Raw genomic sequence first — 12,839 nt, forward strand, 5'->3', positions numbered from 1 at the left:
CCCAGAGTGTCAGACCTTTTTAGCTCTTAAGCTTTCTGGAGAGATGCCGACATCTCCACTGGGGTGGGGGGTGGGGGGGAGGTGAGAGCTAAACCAACCTCTGGGGAGGCTGGGGCAGGAAATGGTCTTTCTATCCCCCATTCACCTTTCCCTCTGTCAGAGGATATTAACCTCTTTCACCCCCCAGGGAAGAGCCTGAAAACGCCTCCTGCTCCAGCAGAAGGATGGCGAGCCCTGTTAATTTCTCACCCCCTGGAGTTCCTGTCAAGACACGGCCAAAAGGAATCTGACTAGTATCCATGAGGACTTGGGGTTCCAAGGGGTTCTGGATCCCTGGCCTCCCTCAGTGGGTTAAGGATCTGGCCTTGCCGTGAGCTGTGGTGTAGATCAGACGTGGTTTGGATCCCATGTTGCCGTGGTGTAGGCCGGCGGCTACAGCTCTGATCTGATTTGACCCCTAGCCTGGGAACCTCCGTAAGCTGCGGGTGTGGCCCTAAAAAGAAAAAAAAAAAAAATCTCACCCTCACCATCGCTGCCTCTACCAGCAGGGCGGCACTGCTCACACTGGGTCACCTCTCCCATTTGTCTCCGCATGTTCGGTTTATTCTGATGGTTTCTTCCCGCCTCCCGCTTCTCTGTAGAGCTCAGGAGGCCAGCTCAGGCTGGAGGAGCCCCTCAGGTGAAAGAGCACAATTCTAGGCAGAGAGCACAGTGGGGGGAGCGAGTGGCAGTTGGCGCAGGCCCACTTGGAATTTGTCTGGAAAGAGCTCCACTGTCTCAGCTTCTGTTTTGGCTTCCTCTGGCACTGCCCAGATGGGCAAGGAAAAAAAAATGTGGGCTCCCTAGTCAAACCATTTATTTCCGAGATGAGCGAATTGAGCAAAGTCTTCCTCTTTTGCTTGCTCTCTAGTGTAGCGCCTTCCCACCCGGCCTCGCACCTTTGCGCCCCTGCCTATCCCAAACTGAGATGAAATTTTGCAAGACAGAATTTTTGGTGACTACACTTTTTCCCTGCTAACAAATCTCTCTGACAGTCATCCAGCCGTATTATAGTGTAGTTAGCTCTTCTGCAAGTTAAATCCTGTGCCCAAATTGGAGCCGCATGCAGTAAAAGCCAGTTGGCACGCACTTAGCCATACAGAATATGGGCATTTTTCCTGCTGCTGACATTGGGGCTCTACAAGCTTCTGCTGTGTTAACACTTCTTGTCAGAGAGAAAGAAGTGAGGTTGATGAGATGAACATAAAACAGCCTGGGAGGAGAGCTGAGTTCTAGTCCTACCTCAAAAATTGCCAAGTCTCTTTCCTTCTCCTGAGGCTCAGTTTCTCCATCTATAAAATGAAGATGACTCCTTGGGACCCTCTCAGACCTCAGTGTACAAACCTGATTTCCTTCCTCCGTGTAGGACTCTGATTTACTCTGATTTTCGACTGGAACTCTTCCTCTTGCCAGGTGTGCGTGCGTTTTTGGTCATGTAGGAAGCCTAATGAATCCCCCTCTTCTGCCCTGACTCTAGGGAGGCTGGGAGCCTTCCAAAGGAGAGGCTGTAGGGTTCACTCCAGAGTCTCTCCCTGAGAATTGCTTTTCCTTTCTGTCCTCAGCATTAGTTCGGGTGTCAGAGCACGTGTGGGACAGTGCATATGTGCCACCTACATTTTTAAAAGACCACGTCCACGGGACCACAGTGGTGTCCCTGCCTTCCAGTGTCCCTTTATAGAGACGTTCTCCTCAGTGGCAGCATCTGCTTTGCCTGGTCCTACACCTTCCAGTAGATGAGTGTTTTCCTTTCCAGCCTTTACCCTGCGCATCAGCCCGCCTGTCTGGCTGCCCTGCCTCTGGATCCGCCTGGCACAGAGCCCTGGGCATTGAGCCAGTTCCTCCTCCCCTCCCCGGCCCCGCCCCCTTTCTCAGCTACTACCATGCTTGGAGCGTGCCAGGTCCGCCCCCTTCAGAAGCTTTCCTAGACAATTATTTTTTTTCCACCTCTCCACCCTACAGGCACAAGGGGAGGAAGGACTAGGTCAGTGGTGATCTCGTGGAAAGGACAGAGGTTGGCACGTTAGGACATCTTTTATGTGTGATTTCCAGCTGGGAAAACCAACTGGGATGGGAGCCAGCTCTGGGGGGCGGTGCTTCTTCTCTGGTGTCAGCGGCATGGGAGTTTGGTTGAGGAGTCCACAGGCTCAGTCACTTCTGAAGGGATGTGGTGGCCAACCTACCTTCCTGACAACCTTGTCCTTTCCCTTCTCCTGTCCAAAGCCCAAACTGGGGTCCCCTGCTGGACTGTAAACTCCTGAAAACAGGGGGCTTGTCTGGCTTCTTCACCCCTCCCTGCTCTGTACTGCAGCACAGGCCCTTGCACTGTTCAATAGAAATGTGTTGCAAGCCACATATATGAGTGTAACTTTTGTAATAGCCAGAGTAAAAAAAGAAAAGAGGGGAGTTCCTGTTGTGGCACAGCGGAAACAAATCCGACTAGGAACCACGAGGTTGCAGGTTCGATCCCTGGCCTCGCTCAGTGGGTTCAGGATCTGGCATTGCCATGAGCTGTGGTATAGGTCGAAGATGCAGCCCAGATCCCATGTTGCTGTGGCTGTGGCGTAGGCCGGCAGCTGCAGCTCCGATTAGTCCCCTAGCCTGGGAACCTCCATATGCTGCGGGTGCGGCCCTAAAAATACAACAACAAAAAGAAAGTGAGATTAATGTAAAAGGTTAATTGAAACATTCTTTTAAAAGTTGATTCAAAAGATTATTAGTTCAGGGAGTTCCTGTTGTGGCTCAGCGGTAATGAACCTGACTAATATCCATGAAGATGCCGATCCCAAGTTGCTGTGGCTGTGGTGTAGGCTGGCAGCTGCAGCTCCGATTCAACCTCTAGCCAGGGGAACTTCTATATGTCGCAGGTGCGGCCACCAAAAAGCAGAACAAGCAAACGAAAAAAACCCACAAAAAGATTATTAGTGCAAGAGTTCTTTTTGTGGCTCAGCAGGTTAAGGACCCAACGTTGTTTTTGTGAGGGTATGGGTTCTATCCCTGGCCTCGCTCAGTGGGTTAAGGATCCAGCATTGGCTGCAAACTGTGTCATAGGCTGCCAATGCAGCTCCAATTCGACCCCTGGCCCAAGGACTTCTTTATGCTGCAGGTGCAGCTGCAAAAAGAAAAAGAAAAAAATTATTAGTTTGCAATTCCCTGGTGGTCGCCTGTGTTGTCATTGCTGTGCTTGGTCTCTGCTGTGGCACCAGTTCAATCCTGGGCCTGGGAACGTCTGCATGCTGCCAGCACCACCAAAAAAAGATTATTAGTTTAATATGCAGTCAGTGTATGGGAGTTCCTGATGTGGCTCAGGGGCTAACAAATCCAACTAGGAACCATGAGGTTGTGGGTTCAGTCTCTGGCCTTGCTCAGTGGCTTAAGATGATCCGGTATTGCCCTGAGCTGTGGTGTAGGCTGCAGATGCGGCTTGGATCCCAAGTTGCTGTGGCTCTGGCATAGGCTGGTGGCTACAGCTCCGATTAGACCCCTAGCCTGGGAACCTTCCTCCATATGCCTCGGGTGGGGCCCTAGAAAAAAAAAATGCAGTCAGTGTAAACAATGAGGCATAGTTTATTTTTAAGGGAGTACTAAGTCTTAGGAACCCAGTGTGTATTTTATTCTGCTGTTGAGTTGCGCCTGTCCCAATTCATATACTAGATTTTCCTTGGAAACATTTGATCTGTATTTATGGAGCTTCCGTCGTGGCGCAGTGGTTAACGAATCCGACTAGGAACCATGAACTTGCTGGTTGAATCCCTGGCCTTGCTCAGTGGATTAACGATCCAGCATTGCTGTGAGCTGTGGTGTAGGTCACAGACGTGGCTCGGATCCTGCATTGCTGTGGCTCTGGCATAGGCTGGCAGCTACAGCTCTGATTAGACCCCTAGCCTGGGAATCTCCATATGCCCTGGGAGCGGCCCTAGCAAAGGCAAATTGCCCAAAAAAAGACAAAAAAAACCCCACATTTGATCTGTATTTAGAGTTTATAAGATTTACAGGAAAAAAAAAATGGAGTTCCCGTCGTGGCGCAGTGGTTAACGAATCCGACTAGGAACCATGAGATTGCGGGTTCGATCCCTGCCCTTGCTCAGTGGGTTAGCGATCCGGCGTTGCCGTGAGCTGTGGTGTATGTAGGTCGCAGACGCGGCTCGGATCCCGCGTTGCTGTGGTTCTGGCGTAGGCCGGCAGCTACAGCTCCAATTGGACACCTAGCCTGGGAATCTCCATATGCCGTGGGAGCGGCCCAAGAAATAGCAAAAAGACCAAAAAAAAAAAGATTTACAGGAGTTCCCATCGTGGCGCAGTGGTTAGCAAATCCGACTAGGAACCATGAGGTTGCGGGTTCGGTCCCTGCCCTTGCTCAGTGGTTTGACGATCCGGCGTTGCGGTGAGCTGTAGTGTCGGTTGCAGATGCGGCTCGGATCCCACGTTGCTGTGGCTGTGGCGTAGGCCGGCGGCTATAGCTCTGATTCGACCCCTAGCCTGGGAACCTCCATATGCTGCGGAAGCGGTCCAAGAAATAGCAAAAAAAAAAAAAAATAAGATTTACAGTCGCAAAAGTTATATAAACACTTAAATAAAAAATTCAGTGGCTGTAGCCACATTTGAACTGCTCAGTAGCCACCTGTGATTAGACTAGTGGCTACTGTAGTGTGGACACACAATAGGCCCAGGGCATAGTAGGTGCCAAGAAAACGTAGAATGACTCAGGGCTGGACACCAGAAACCTTGAAGTGGTAGTGACCTTATTAACTGCTGATTAGAATTAAAAGGGCGGGTGTTAGCCGTAGAGAACAGACCTGTGGTTGACAAGGGGGGGAGGGGCGGGAGTGGGGTGGACTGGAAGTCGGGGGTAAACCAATACATTTAGAATGGATAAGCGGAGTTCCCATCATGGCTCAGTAGTTAACGAATCTGACTAGGAACCATGTGCTTTCGGGTTCAATCCCTGGCCTTACTCAGTGGGTTAAGGATCCGGCATTGCCGTGAGCTGTGGTGTGGGTCGAAGACGTGGCTCGGATCCCGCATTGCTATGGCTCTGACGTAGGCTGGTGGCTACAGCTCCGATGAGACCCTTAGCCAGGGAACCTCCATATGCCTTGGGAGCGGCCCAAGAAATAGCAAAAAGACCAATAAATAAATAAATAAATAAATAAATAAAATGGGCAAATAATAACCCCAAACTTGGTTTACTAATTGCCTTGGGCTAGTTTCTTGCCACATTTTTAGGGAGATGCTGGAGTGGACCTGGCCATGATTGGAGATAAATATTTGGATATACAGGAAGGTGTCCTAACTTTGGGCTATGGATGGATTCCAAAGCTTTAATTAACCCCTAAAATCTTGAAATTGTGTGCAAAATGTTTGCATTTTTTTCCAATGGGAAGTGTTCTTACCTTTTATCATGTTTCCTAATGGGAACCAAGTCTTTTAAAAAGAAGGGTTAGGAATTTCCATTGTGGAGCAGTGGAAACGAATCCGACTACTAACAATGAAGTTGAGGGTTCAATCCCTGGCCTTGCTCAGTGGGTTAAGGATCTGGCTTTGCCCTGAGGTGTGGTGTAGGTCACAGACGCGGCTCGGATCCCGAGTTGCTGTGGCTGTGGTGTAGGCCGGCAGCTACAGCTCTGATTGGACCCCTAGCCTGGGAGCCTCCATAATGCCGTGGGTGCGACCCTAAAAAAACAAAAGACAAAAAAAAAGTGTCACGGAGTTCCCGCCATGGCACAGCGGGTTAAGAGTCTGACTGGAAGCAGTTGAGGTTGCTGTGGAGGCATGGGTTTGATCCCAGCCCGTCTCTGGGTTAGAGGTTCTGGTATTGCCACAGCTGTGGCTTGGATTCAGTCTCTGGCCCCAGAACTTCCATATGCCGTGGTTGTGGCCACTGTAGATGGACAGGGTTGATCTCTGTCTGAGGACACAAGATCCAGTCAAATGGACTAATCCTAATAATCCTCATTTCACTGATGTGACGATCAGAGAGCCGCAGGCCTGATTTTCGCAAGACCTCTGAGCCTGCTCGGCAGAGAATCACCGCCTGGGGGAGGGGTGGAGGTGAAGGGTCTACTCTGGAGATCCTGGCTTAATCCTAGTTTTCTGGAGAGATGAAAGTCCAGGTTTGACTCTGATAGGGGCCTCTGGGAGTTGGGGCACCAAGCCTGAAAAGACTTCCAAAACCTAGTGCTGCCTCCTTCCTCCGCACCACTGGCTTGCTCCACCTGTTTTAAAGGAACTCTTTTCTCTAGGGCAGGGTGAGGCTGCCTGCATGATCGGAGATGGCGCCCTGCCCTCTGGGAATGGGGGTGGAAAGAGGAAGGAGCTGGTTTGCAAAGGGTTAGAGAAAGAATGTTCCCTGGGGCACTTTTTAGCTGTCCTCCTGAAGACCTGGAGACTGTGCCCAGAGTGCATTCTGCCCTCTTGGGAGCGGCCCCCCTCTTGACGCCAACAGCCAGATCCTTAACCTCTAGGCCACCAGGGAACTCCTGGAGAGGCCCTTTTCTGAGAAGGGTCCCATTTGTGCATCTGCTTCTCTCTCTCCTCCTGGACCTCAGTCCATCCTCCCTATGCTCAGCAGGCTGCTCACCAGGGCCTGGATTTTTGCTTATAAAAATAATAAAACAGGAAAACCTTAGACCCATTAATTTTGAACCTGAAGTGACTTTAAAATTGGGTGCATTTTAATTATCTTTTTTTCTCTCTCTCTCTTTCTATGGCCGTAACTGCAGCATATGAAAGTTCTCAGGCCAGGGATCAAACCCACACCTCTGCAGTGACCTGGGCTGTCACATTCAGATTCTTAACCCACTGATCCTTAACCCATCACCTTGCTTTAAAAATTGCTAAATCATGTCCAATCTGTATTCATTTCCCTCCTGATTACTTTTTTTATTTTGCTTTTTGCTTTTGGGGGGCCACACTTGTGGCATGTGGAATTTCTCCGGCTAGGGGTTGAATTGATACTGTAGCTGTTGGCCTGCACCACAGCCACAGCAATGCCAGATCCGAGCTGAATCTGTGACCTAGGCCACATCTCACCCACTGAGCAAGGCCAGGTGTAGAACCTGCATCCTCATGGATACTAGGCGGGTTTATAACCCAATGAGCCACAACAGGAACTCCCCTGATTACTTGAAAGCAAATCCTATATATGTCATTTTATCTGTAATTATCTCAGCATGTAGTTCTAAAAATCAGTATGGGGAGTTCTCCTCGCTGTTCAGCGGTAACAAACCTGACTGGCATTCGTGAGGATGAGGGTTTGATCCCTGGCCCCGCTCAGCAGTTAAAGGATCTGGCATTGCTGTGAGCTCTGGAGTAGGTCGCAGACATGGTTCAGAATTGGCATTGTTGTGGCTGTGGCCTTGGTCGACAGCTGTAGCTCCAATTTGATCCCTAGCCTGGGAACTTCCATATGCTGCAGGTGCAGCCCTAAAAAGACAAAAAAGGAAAATCGATATGACTTTTTTTTTGGGTCTTTTCTAGGGTCGCTCCCATGGCATGTGGAGGTTCCCAGGCTAGGGGTACAATCGGAGCTGTAGCTGCCAACCTGTGCCAGAGCCACAGCAACGTGGGATCCGAGCCGCAGCAATGTGGGATCTGAGCCGCATCTGCAACCTACACCACAGCTCATGGCAACGCTGGATCCTTAACCCACTGAGCGAGGCCAGGGATTGAACCCTCAACCTCATGGTTTCTAGTCAGATTCATTAACCACTGAGCCATGACGGGAACTCCAATATGACTTTTAAGTATTAACAATTCATGTGTGTGTGTGTGTGTGTGTGTGTGTGTAGTCTTTTGTCTTTTTAGGGCCGCGCCTGTGGCATATGGAGGTTCTCAGGTTAGGGGTCATGTTGGAGCTACAGCTGCTGACCTACACTACAGCACATGGCAATGTTGGATCCTTAACCCATGGAGTGAGGCCAGGGATCGAACCCGTAACCTCAGGGTTCCTAGTTCGGATTTGTTTCCACCGCACCATGACGGGAACTCCTTAACAACATTATTAAATATTTAATCAGTGTTCAATAACCACAGAATCACTTTTTCAGCTATGGAAACATGCATCTTAAGGAACTATAGGTGGGATGTTTTGACTCACTGGAGAGCAGCACCCAGGTGCACTGTTCACTAGGTTCTGTGAACTTTGAATATTTTAAATTTATACTCAAGACAAAAGCTTTTTTTTTTTTCTCACCACTTGTGCAAGTTTACGGACGAGGGACCAAACCTGCCCCACAGCAGCAACCTGAGCCACAGCAGTGACAACACAAAGGAACTCCCTCATGCCAAAGTTTGACTGTGTTTTGGCAAAGCTTTTGTCTCCTTTCTGCCATCAAAAAGGCAGCACATGAATTCCCGTTGTGGCTCAGTGGTTAACGAACCTGGTTAGTATCCGTGAGGATGTTGGTTTGATCGCTGGCCTTGCTCAGTGGCTTAAGGATCTGGCGTTGCCCTGAGCTGTGGTGTAGGTTGAAGATGTGACTCGGATCTGGCGTCGCTGTGGCTGTGGCGTAGGCCACCAGGTGTAGCTCTGATTTGACCCCTAGCCTGAGAGCCTCCTTATGCCTCGGGTGCGCCCCTTAAAAGGACAAAAGACTCCCCCGCCCACACACACACAAAAGGCAGCACAAGGGACAGTGCGAAGAGCCTGGAACCAGACAGACTTCAGGTTCAACTACTGGTTCTGGCTCTTAGAACCTTTGTGACTTGGTAGGTCCCAACCCCTCCCTCTCAGGGCCCTTGTTACAGCAGAGCCAAGGTTACTGTGGTCATGGGTAATGGGAGGCTTATAGGAGTGATGAATCTGAGCCTGGCATCTGGTGAGCTCTCCGCAAATGTTAGGTTCCTTTTTTTTTTTTTGTCTTTTGTCTTTGTTGTTGTTGTTGTTGTTGCTATTTCTTGGGCCGCTCCCGCGGCATATGGAGGTTCCCAGGCTAGGGGTCGAATCAGAGCTGTAGCCACCGGCCCACGCCAGAGCCACAGCAACGCGGGATCCGAGCCACGTCTGCAACCTACACCACAGCTCCCGGCAACACCAGATCATTAACCCACTGAGCAAGGCCAGGGACCGAACCCGCAACCTCATGGTTCCTAGTCGGATTCGTTAACCACTGAGCCACGACGGGAACTCCAGGTTCCTTTTTTTTTTTAAGTTTTTCCTTAATCGAACTGTTTCCTTCCCACCCAGTCTAAGTCAATGACAGTCTTTGAAAAGATGAAAAGAGTGTTCCCTGTCATGGCACAGTGGAAACGAATCTGACTAGGAACCATGAGGTTTCAGGTCTGATCCCTGGCTTCGCTCAGTGGGTTAAGGATCCGGCGTTGCTGTGAGCCGTGATGTAGGTCACAGATGTGGCTCGGATCTGGCGTTGCTGTGGCTCTGGCGTAGGCCAGCAGGTGTAGCTCTGATTTGACCCCTAGCCTGGGAACCTCCATATGCCTTGGGAGCAGCTGTAGAAAAAGCAAAAATAAAAAATAAAAGGGTGAAAAGGACGAGAGCTTCCTGTCCAGGGATAACTCCCAGCCATACTTCCGGGTGTCCAGCTCCTGTGCTTCCTGAGTCTCTTACTGTCCCACTTAACTCCTTAAGCTGTTGCTCGGATGCTGTCTCCCTGTGGTCTCTCCTGGAATCTCCCCCTGGGCCTGAAGAATGGTCACGTGGTCCCTGTGGCCCTCGTCCTCTGCTTGTCCCCAGCAACATTAGAAGGAGCATCCCTTCGGAGTTCCTGTTGTGGCTCAGTGGTTAAGGAATCCGACTAGGAACCCTGAGGTTGCGGGTTCAATCCCTGGCCTTGCTCAGTGGGTTAAGAATCCGGCGTTGCCGTGAGCTGTGGTGTAGGTCGCAGATGAGGCTCAGATCTCGAGTTGCTGTGGCTCTGGCATAGGCCGGCGGCTACAGCTCCGATTTGACCCCTAGCCTGGGAACCTCCATGTGCCAGGGGAGTGGCCCTGGAAAAAGCAAAAAGACCGGAAAAAAAAAAAAAAAAAGAGGGAGCATCCCTTTCGTTGTGTATCTGGGGCACTGCCCCAGAGCCTGGTAACTACCCTGCTGGTCAGGGCAGGCAGAGGGGGTCAGAAGCCACAGGATATTGGCATCCCAGAAAAATGGTTAGTTAGGCTGGTGCAACCATTGCCTTCATTGCCAGGGGCTGGAGGCTTCATCCTTTCCCTCAACAGGTTTATCAGCTCTGGGGTGAGGGGGAGAGATGGCTTGGGAACCTCTGGGAGTTCTCTTGCTTTTCTGAACAATGGGTATTGAAGTTTAGGGTCCTGCTTGAGTGTGGTACCTGATTACCTGCAGTGGCTCCACTCTAACCCCGTGGAAGCCAGTGGACCCAGGAGTGCTGGCGTGAGGCCCTTTGGTTATTCCTGGGAGGAGGGGATTCGGGGTGGGACTCTAGGCTGTGGTGTTTCCTACTATTTTCCTCCCAGTGCAGAAGCCTAACCATGTTTTCTCACAGGTAGTGGCTCATTGTCAGCCCTGCCTATGCTAGTCTGGACACCTACCTATATTAGGCTCCTGGGGACAGGGACTGAGCCCGTGGCATGGTGGGTATTTGCTGTGCTTCGAGTCCTCACAAAAAAGCCCTACCCATTTTCCACAGGAGGAAACTAAGGTACTGAGCAGAGAAGTCAGCAGGATCTCTTTAGCTTCCACCCGATCCCCCAAACGCTCAGCGCAAGCCCCCGGCATGCTGCCCTGGCCCAGCTGGCACTGGGCATCCGGAAATGGGTAGGGTGAATGAGTTACTCAGGGGTTCCTGGAGGGGAGTACTAGGTACAGTTCCCAACATGGCCCCATGTGCTTTGAGCCTGAAAGAAAGGAGGTAGCACCATACTTAATACAAACCAGGCCAAGGGCTTAAAAGACAAAGGTTCTCCATGGCCTCTGTGGTGTCTTTGTCAGGGTTGGGGGCTTTGCTGAAAGGTTCAGAGGCATGAAGGGGCCTGGCGTGGGTTCCCAGGATTGGGTGTGTGTGCCCTAGAGGGGTGGGGGAGGGATGCCAGGATGTCTTTCATTGGTCGGGTGTCCCTGCCCTCCTCCCCCTCCTTCTCCTGGAACATTCCAGACATTCCAGACTGCCATGGCTTTCAGGATATGGATTAACATCCCAAACTGAGATTTGATTTCACCTCCCCATCCCCTCCCAGCTCCTCCCTACCCTGCAAAGAAAGCCCCTAAAACTGGGAGTTGGGCGTTGGTAGAGGGTATTTGTGGCCTTTGACCTGAGATTGTAGGAAGGGACACCCTTGAAAGGGTGCTGAGCTTGTGCAGGGGGCTGCTTTCAGCCCTCCCTGGTGCGGACTGCCAGACAGGCCGCCACAGTGGGTGCTGTCCCTGCCATCCTTCTGGAAGAGTTTGCTTGAAGGGAGGTCCTCCCTCTGCTTGGCCGACCCTGTCACTGGCATGAAGGTAGATGGGTGTTCTCAGTTGGCCAACAGTGTTCTTCAGTTCTCCAGGAGTCTGGTTTTCTCTGTGTGAGGACCCCTGGATTTTCTTTGCCTATTTCATGACGAAGCGTGTTTGTATGGGAAATCCCACGTGCTGGGTCATGCAGACGCTTTGAGACTCCCTCTTGGCCAGTGAACTGGATCCCAGGAAGCTGGCCTAGTTTGGGACCTGAGGACCTGGAACTGGACTTGTTTTCTCACCTTTGTCCTTTTGTCCTGATCTAAGGAAGTTTTGTCTAACTTAGATCAGGTTCATGAACCAGCCAAAGCAGAGAGCCATCGACATAGATTCTCCAGCGCTTGTGCTACTTTCTCCTTAAGCTATTCCAACCTGGATAGGGATTTCATTAATGCATTTCCACCTTCAAAGCTGCAGGGCAAGAAGGGCTCTTCAAGACTCTTCCGTTTTTGAAGACACTTGGTCACAGGGATGAAGCCAAGATGGGAACATTTACAAGGAGAACTTGGCATCCCTTCCCTCGGTCCCATGTGTTCTCCGCACCCCTTCCCTCTAGCTTGGCAAGAGCCGCTGTGGACTTGACCTAGGAATATGGGGCCCGAAGTCAGAACAGCCAGTCAGGGGCAGTTTAAGGGCTAGACCTGGACTTCCTTGCCTCCCAGTTTCATTTTCCCTCATGCCGCCAGGATTTTGTTGGGCAACGTCCCTGATCTAAAGAGTTTGTGTACAAGGAATATGCAAGGATGTAAGTGATAATTGACCGATGAGAATCAAGTCAATTGAAATGTTTAAGCTCAGGGATTAGGGCATTGATTTGGGGGGTGAACAAATTAATTGCTCTGGGAATTAATTCAACCTTGAACCTTGAAAGCCTTCCTCAGGGAAAATTTTTTTAAGGGGCATTTGAAATTTGGGAAGGAGAAAGGGTAGTAAACTGGGAGGAGGGAAAGGGGTGGTCATGGTGCTGGGGGTTGGGGGGGGTGTGAACCACTCCATCTCACTATCCGCAGACCTGTCTGTTACTACTTTTTAAGTGGTTACTCCATGCCCTTTGCTAAGCTCTTGATAATATTATCTAACATCACTTTATACCTCCTGTGAATGGCTATTATCCCTGTTTTACAAACGGGAAAACTGAGCCTCAAATACGTTAAATAGCTTTTTAAAGATCAGTGCTATTGAGTGGAGCACAGGTTTAAATCCATATCTGTACCAAAAGGAAAAAAAAGGAGTTTAGCTGCTGCCTATTATCCTGCTGTAATTTGTTTGCATACATGTTTCCCCTAATAAATTGTGAGCACCTTGAGACCAGGTAGTTTGCCCTTTTTTTTTTTTTTTTTTTGTCATTTTGCCATTTCTTGGGCCGCTCCCTCGGCATATGGAGGTTCCCAGG

General features: G+C 50.4%; 1 protein-coding gene across 2 annotated transcripts in view; it reads left to right on the plus strand.

The window, feature by feature from the left end:
* The window catches only part of IGF2BP1 (insulin like growth factor 2 mRNA binding protein 1), a 46,553-nt gene that overhangs the window by 15,199 nt on the left and 18,515 nt on the right, over positions 1-12,839 (plus strand). The window lies entirely within an intron of this gene.

Source organism: Phacochoerus africanus, chromosome 14, assembly GCF_016906955.1.
Source record: "Phacochoerus africanus isolate WHEZ1 chromosome 14, ROS_Pafr_v1, whole genome shotgun sequence".
Classification (NCBI taxonomy): Eukaryota; Metazoa; Chordata; class Mammalia; order Artiodactyla; family Suidae; genus Phacochoerus; species Phacochoerus africanus.